General features: G+C 40.6%; 1 non-coding gene across 1 annotated transcript; it reads right to left on the reverse strand.

The window, feature by feature from the left end:
- Positions 1-336: 336 nt before the first annotated feature.
- Positions 337-443, reverse strand: LOC130709570 (small nucleolar RNA R71). The gene has a single exon (XR_009010045.1). It is a non-coding gene; the product is annotated as a small nucleolar RNA R71 (small nucleolar RNA).
- Positions 444-7,093: the final 6,650 nt, after the last annotated feature.

Consider the following 7,093-nt stretch of genomic DNA (forward strand, 5'->3'; position numbering starts at 1 on the left):
ACCATGAGTTATGACTATCCCGGGAGCATTGTCTTTCCTGAGGGAGTGGGAAACTTTAAGTTGAGACCGGTATTCATCAACTTGGTTAGCCAAAACCAATATGGTGGAGGTACTTTGGAAGATTCACATGCTCACATGGAGAGGTTCATCCGGAATTGCAACACTTACCGTGTGAACAATGTTCCGACGGATGCAATTCGGTTGAGCTTGTTTCCATTTTCTTTGAAGGATGCAGCGGAGGAATGGCTGAATTCACAACCTCAAGGGAGTATCACTACTTGGGAAGACCTAGCAGAAAAATTCACAACAAGGTTCTTCCCAAGAGCTCTTTTGAGGAAGCTGAAAAAAGACATTATGAATTTTGTGCAAACCATTGAGGAAAATCTCTATGAAGCTTGGGAGCGCTTCAAGAAGCTATTGAGGAAATGTCCTCAACACAATCTCACCCAAGCTGAATTGGTTGCAACATTTTATGATGGTCTACAATACTCTTGGAGGTTTTGCCTAGATGCGGCTTCAAATGGCGAGTTCGGTGCTCTTCCCCCACAAGTGGGGTATGACTTAATAGAAAAGATGGCAGCGAGAGCCATGAACTCTAAAAATGATCACCAAACTCGAAGGAGTAAGTTTGAAGTGGAAGCTTATGACAAGCTTTTGGCCTCCAACAAGCAACTCACCGAACAAGTGGCGGAGATTCGAATGCATATTAAGGAGACCAAGGCTATTGGTGCAAGAATGACTTGGTGGAGTGCAAGTCTTGTGGTGGACTTCATGTTAGTAACTTGTGTACTGTCAATGCTGAGAGCAATGAAGCCAAAGCTATAGCTCAAGGAAGCATAGTTCCATCCTCAAATCATGGACCTCTTGTCCAAACACAAGTTATTGGAAAGGTGAATTGCAAGAGGAGTCTAGAGGAGCTATTGGAGAGTTGCATCAACCGCATGAACAACAACCATAAGAACCAAGAGGCGGCTATCAAGAACTTGGAGAACCAACTTGGCCAGCTAGCCAAGCAAATGGCCGAGATACCTCAAGGTAAGTTTTCTCCCGATTCTGTAATTTTGTCTAAACAAGAGAATTTTGCTGTTGTTACCACTAGGAGTGGGAGAGTGTTACACGAGTCAAAAAAACAAGATGAGGGAGAGAAAAATGAGAAAGTACAGGAAGAATATGAGGGTGCTACGGAGAAGAGAGTGAGTGAACCTGTGAAAGCTAGAGTTGTGAGCACTCCTTCTCCTGAACTTAGTAAGATTCCATTCCCCAAGGCTTTGGTCAAAAAAAATATGGATAAACAGTTTTCTAAGTTTTTGGAAGTTTTTAAGAAACTCCACATCAATATTCCTTTTTCTGAAGCCTTGGAGCAAATGCCTATCTATGCTAAGTTCATGAAGGACATTTTAAGTAAGAGGAGGAAGTTGAGTGAGGTTGATGAAACTATTATGATGACCGAGGAGTGTAGTGCCATTTTGCAAAGGAAAATGCCTAAGAAGAGAAGGGATCCCGGGAGTTTTACTATCCCAGTGGAGATTGAGGAGTTGACTGTTGTTGAAGCCTTGTGTGATTTGGGAGCGAGCATCAACTTGATGCCGCTTAGCATGTTTAGAAGGTTGAATTTAGGAGAGGTCACCCCGACCATGCTCTCCTTACAAATGGCGGACCGATCCCTAAAAACACCTTATGGGATCATTGAAGATGTGATGGTTAAGGTTGATAAGTATGTGTTCCCAGTTGATTTTGTGGTGCTAGACATGGAGGAGGATGCTAAGATTCCTCTCATTCTTGGCCGACCCTTCTTAGCCACTAGCAGGGCGAAGATCGATGTTGATAAGGGTCAGCTCATTCTCAGAGTTGGTGAGGACAAGGTAAGATTTTCGGTTTTCAATCCTAATTTGCAAACTAACATTAATGATGGTTTTGTTTGTGATATGATCAAAAGCTTGTCCAGGTCTTCTAAGGCGACCCCAAAAGTAAATGAAAAAAAAATTTGAGCTTAATAAAGCTCTCATCAAGCTTGTTAGTGAAAACAAGAATGGGGGGTCTAAAGATGAGAATTTCAAAGCCCACATGGCCCGGTTCACTCAAGCTAGTCACCTTGTAAAGATGGAAGGTGTGACTAGTGATGATCTCAAGATTAAGCTCTTCCCTCACTCCTTGAAGGGGGGAGCAAGGATTTGGTACGATGGTTTAGATGATACCCTCTCTTGGGAGAGATGTTCCAAAGGTTTTGTGCAAGGTTCCTACCTTGCACATGTGGAAGAAAGATTGATGGTAAGGAATTTCCTTCCTAACATCAAAGGAAGGAGAGTCCACCTAGGACTATAACTTAGGGCTGCTTGGGAGACAACCCAAGTCTTGTTTTATTTCGCTTGTTGGTTTGTTGCATTTTTCAGGGAATGTGAGCCTGAATTCTGGAGTAGGAGGTGTGTCTAAGGCCTCCATGGTAACTTGTAAAGGAGGTCGACTCTTTCCCTTAGTTTACCTCATGCATTTTTGCATATTTTTCTTTTGTAGCTTTTATTTTTCTTTTATTCATGCATTGTTTTGTTAGAGTCGTTTTTGGGTCTTTACTTCCCTATACTCACATGTTTTTGCCCGTAGTTATGCTCTCGTACTTGTGCTGGTTTTGAAAATGTTTTTGTGAATACTTGAGTTTTCTTTTGGGGATGAGTGATTGCATGCTTTGGGGAAGAGAGGAGGAGACTTTGGTCTTCCGAGTGTTTCTTAAGGATAGAGTTGGTGTGAGTCCATAAGGGTCCATCTTTGACTCTTCACCATAAAATTTCCCTGGAGGATCCTGACTCACTCGTACTTCTTGGTTCTGTATTGATTTCACTCTTTGCATGCTTTGTGATACTTGCACAATTCTTGAGACTTGTAGGTTTTTGAGCTTCAGAGTTTGTAGGCTGGAACATTTGTCCATAGTTGTCCTTTTTGAGCCTATTGGAGATTTCTTTGTTAGCTAAATGATTGGGATGAATGATAGGTTGGATTTTGGGGAGTGTTGGTCCTTGCATTGTGTTGGAGCTAGTAATTAAAGTTGGAAAGGTCTCTTGCCCAAAGTGTAAAAAAAGAGAAGAAAAAGAAAAAAAAGACTCCTAATCAAGTTGGAGTTGCAAAAAGAAAAAAATAAAAGAAAAGAAGGTTGAAAAAGGGGTCAAGAGACTTGTGCTTAAAAAGTGTATTGTTGAAAGCTCCGGGGTTACTAATGGGACCACACTCAAGATGCTTGAAGCTTTAGACTTCCTTAGGGACCAACCACCTTATACTTCACCAAGCCAACATTTCAACCCTTTGAAGTCTCATTGAATTTTTGCATGTTTGATCTCTGTTGCTCTTGAGTGAATGATATCCAGGACCTATGGACTACTTGTGTGCTCAGTGCACTTAATATATATCTCATCCTAGGAATTTTAGATCTATATGCTTCTCATGATGGACTTTACACTCTCCTTTGTCTAAAAGTTGCATGAAGTGGATTGTTGTGTCTTTCTTTTGGAACCAACTGTAGTTGCTAAATCCCCCGGTTTTCTTTTAAGTATTCCTTGTTGAGAGCACTTGTTTGGGAGCATTTCTTGCGTTTGAGGGCAAGCGAGTGTTTTTTACGCTCGAGGGCGAGCTGTCGTTGAGTATAGTGGTGTGATGACCCTAGTTTAGTAGTGTTTTTAGGGTCATTTCTTAGTTTGTTTTGAGTCTTTTTGTTGAGTCTCATGTAGTGTTTCATGCATTCTCATGCATTTTTATCTTTATTTGTGTTTCTACTTTGTTTTGGTAATTTCATAGTTTTATAGGGACCTTTCATGCATTTTAAGTAAGTTTAAGACTTGCATATATTTTCTACTTGAATTGAGGGTCTTTTGTGCTAATAATCTCTTGGAGTTCCTAGATATTTTTCCTTGCTTTGTTCGTAAGTAATCAGGTCTGAAACTGCTGAAGAAAGAAGGTCAAAAGGCTTGGAAAATTGAAGGGAGGCTTTAAGGGGAGTTAAGAAGAAGGTCAAGAGGCTTTCTAGCATGTAGAGAGCGCTCAGGCGCTCATCGCTGTTTACATGATGCTAGAAAGGAATTGGCGCCTGAGCGCTCCTGTTGAGCGCCTGAGCGCCAATTACCTCCAGAAGCTGCTTTTTCCACTTGGAATTGGCGCTCAGGCGCTCTGAATTGGCGCCTGAGCGCCCAGATTCGACCTGTTTGCCTATAAATAGGCTTTTTGTCATTTCTTTTGTAACCTTTTGTCATTTTATCATATTTTTATTAGTTAGAAGAGAGGGTTTGAGTTCTGGAGCTTGAGGAGCTTTCTCTAAGTCCTATGTTTCAGGTTTCATCTTTATCTTCTTGTATGGGTTCCATAGCCATGTTTGGCTAAACCCCTTTTGCTTTGGGTTCTTTGTAAGACTTATGATGTTTTAATCTTAATTCCTATTTCTATTCATGAATCCTCTGAGTAAACCCTTGAATCCCATATCCATGCTTTATGTTTCAAGTTAGAACATGTGCTAGCTTTATACTTTTCTATAATAGAACGGAAGTTTGTTATAGATTAGAGACTTGTTGTGGGATTACCTCTTCTATACTTGCTACTAGGAATAGAGGAAGGGTTGGGGTTTATTGGCCTGAATTGCATGCTTAATGCCTTTAGAAAATGTTTAGGTTATCAAGGAATTGTGCTTATCTTTTGGCTTGAGAGGATTGTTTATGCGAGGCATCGATAGATGATTGATTAGGCTAGAACATCAAGGAGAGACTCAGAGTTTTGTGGATAGAATAGGTTGACTAAAACTGAATTAGTTAAGCAAGAACCCAAGGCATGCTCACCATTGTTCTCACACACTTATATTTCAATTGCTTGTTAATTAGTCACCTAAACAATCAACCTTAAAACTGAATTTTACTCGCTTTCTTACCGTGAACTCGAGGCTTAAACTGAATTCACATTCCAATTCCCTGTGGTTCGATAAATTAAAACCGGGTAGATTCTGTACACTTGCAGATTGACCAACACGCGTCAAAACGCACAATTCAATAACATCTCAATATCATAAGTTATGGAAAACATCATAACATTAATCATCATCATAAACAATATCAAAATCATACATAAGTCAAATTTATCGACGCCTATCATGCAATCTTATCTAATATGTAAGTTGCCCTAACCTCGAGCTGCTCCAGCCTCGTGGTCTAAATCTCCTTCACACAAATGCTCCGAGAAACCCAAAGTTCCTTCAACTGAACCTCGGAGAAAACAAAGCAGAAATCCAAACAAAATCGATTAGCTCGATCACAATACAATTCATTAACGATAGACAAAGCATTAAAGCTTCAGAATACAACAATCGAGTACGAAAAGACAAGTTTTCGAAAACGAAAAACTCCCCCCCACACAAATATGCTCTCGGCCACTATGCACAATTAGGGGGGGTCGATTTTTCTTCGATCTAATCTGATTACAAGGTAGTTTTAGGGTAAAACTAAGGCAAAGAAACTGTCGGAAAAATTTTCGGACGATCGGATCGAAATACGGCTATGCAGGGGCGTTTTGGTCCAAAATAAAAACTCAAAACCTCAAAGTTAACACTTCAGAAAAAAATTTGACAGCGATGTTCCTAACGACATTTGTAACAACTAATCCGAAAGGCACGAAGTCGGATTGTGACTTTTCGACATTAAAGTTTCGAAATGTGCGCAAAAAGGGTTTTTAAACAGTTTTTCAGATCCTTGACAACTCGATCAAAATCGGCGAATACCGGCGAAGGTTCTAGGCTCTTGGGCACGTACAGAAGATAACCCAAGCGAAAAATCAAGAAAAACGTATAGTTTTACGAAAAGCTCGAAACTTTGAGCACAGAAACGACTAAAGAAACGCAGTAGAAACGATGATCAGAGGTAAGAATCAAACTAGTTACCTCGATACCTTGAAGTAGGAACGAACTGCGCGAAGATCGGTCGAGTTTCGGCGAAAATCTCCTCCCCCCTTTCTCTCCTCAACTCGCGGCCTCTATGTGGGTTATGGGAAGATATTTTGATTTTTTTACTATTTATAGGAAGGTGAAATCGCGGGAAAATGAAAATTTCGCGATTCCGATTTTTGCAGCACATTCATCGGTGAATTCTAAGAGAGATTTTGGCGAAAAATTTCCAGAACTCAAAACAAATCTCTAACATTTGGGAAAAACGATCTCTAAAATCCCAAAAGCGGTGTAAGTTAATCTGTCCCGAAAAACTACTTTTTGCTATGCAGGTCAGACGACAAAACTTCGTTCTGAAGAAAGATTGGAAACATCGAAACAAATCTGGCAACACGGACGAAAACTTCGTTAAAAGTTCCGAATAGAAAAAGTCTTCATTCAGTGACTGAATTTAGGGTTTTGAAGCAAACAAATTAGCGTCGTCGGACTTCCGAGAAGTGAATACTATCGTGCGTACAGTCCAGGGTTTCGAAATGAAACACTGGTCGAAGGAAAAATAAAGAGAACTTTTTATTTTCCCAAGGATTTGAAATCTCACTTAAACGTTGCTTTAAAAGCGAAATTAACCTATTCTGAACACTCTCGCCATAAGGCAGGTGTGCAGACGACTCGCACTGACTCCTAAAACAACTATGAAACATTCCTCAAGCAATTCCTGAACTTTCTTCTCCATTAAACTTTCTCGAATAGCAAACTCCTGACACGCTTACACTGATTCTACGCGTGAGTCGGAAATTAAACTTGTTCTGTAAATCCAGGTCTTACAACACTCCCCTCCAAAAAGAAAGTTTCGTCCTCGAAACTCAGAGTTCTGCGACAAGTCCGGGATACAGTTCCTTGATCTTGTCTTCCAATTCCCATGTAGCGTCTCCTGTATCGTTGTTCCATATCACCTTCACTAATGCAATCTGCTTCCCTCTCAGCTGTTTCACTCTTATATCCCCAATACTTACTGGTGGTGCCTCAAAGGTCAAATCATCCTTCAGTTCAACGTTGTCTGGCTCGATTACATGAGTCGGGTCTGGAATGTACTTCCTCAACTGCGACACATGAAATACATCGTGAATGTTGGAAAGAAACGGTGGTAGCGCAATCTGATACGCAACTGGTCCAACACGTCGAGTGATTTGG

This window comes from Lotus japonicus, chromosome 3 (assembly GCF_012489685.1).
Source record: "Lotus japonicus ecotype B-129 chromosome 3, LjGifu_v1.2".
Taxonomy (NCBI): Eukaryota; Viridiplantae; Streptophyta; class Magnoliopsida; order Fabales; family Fabaceae; genus Lotus; species Lotus japonicus.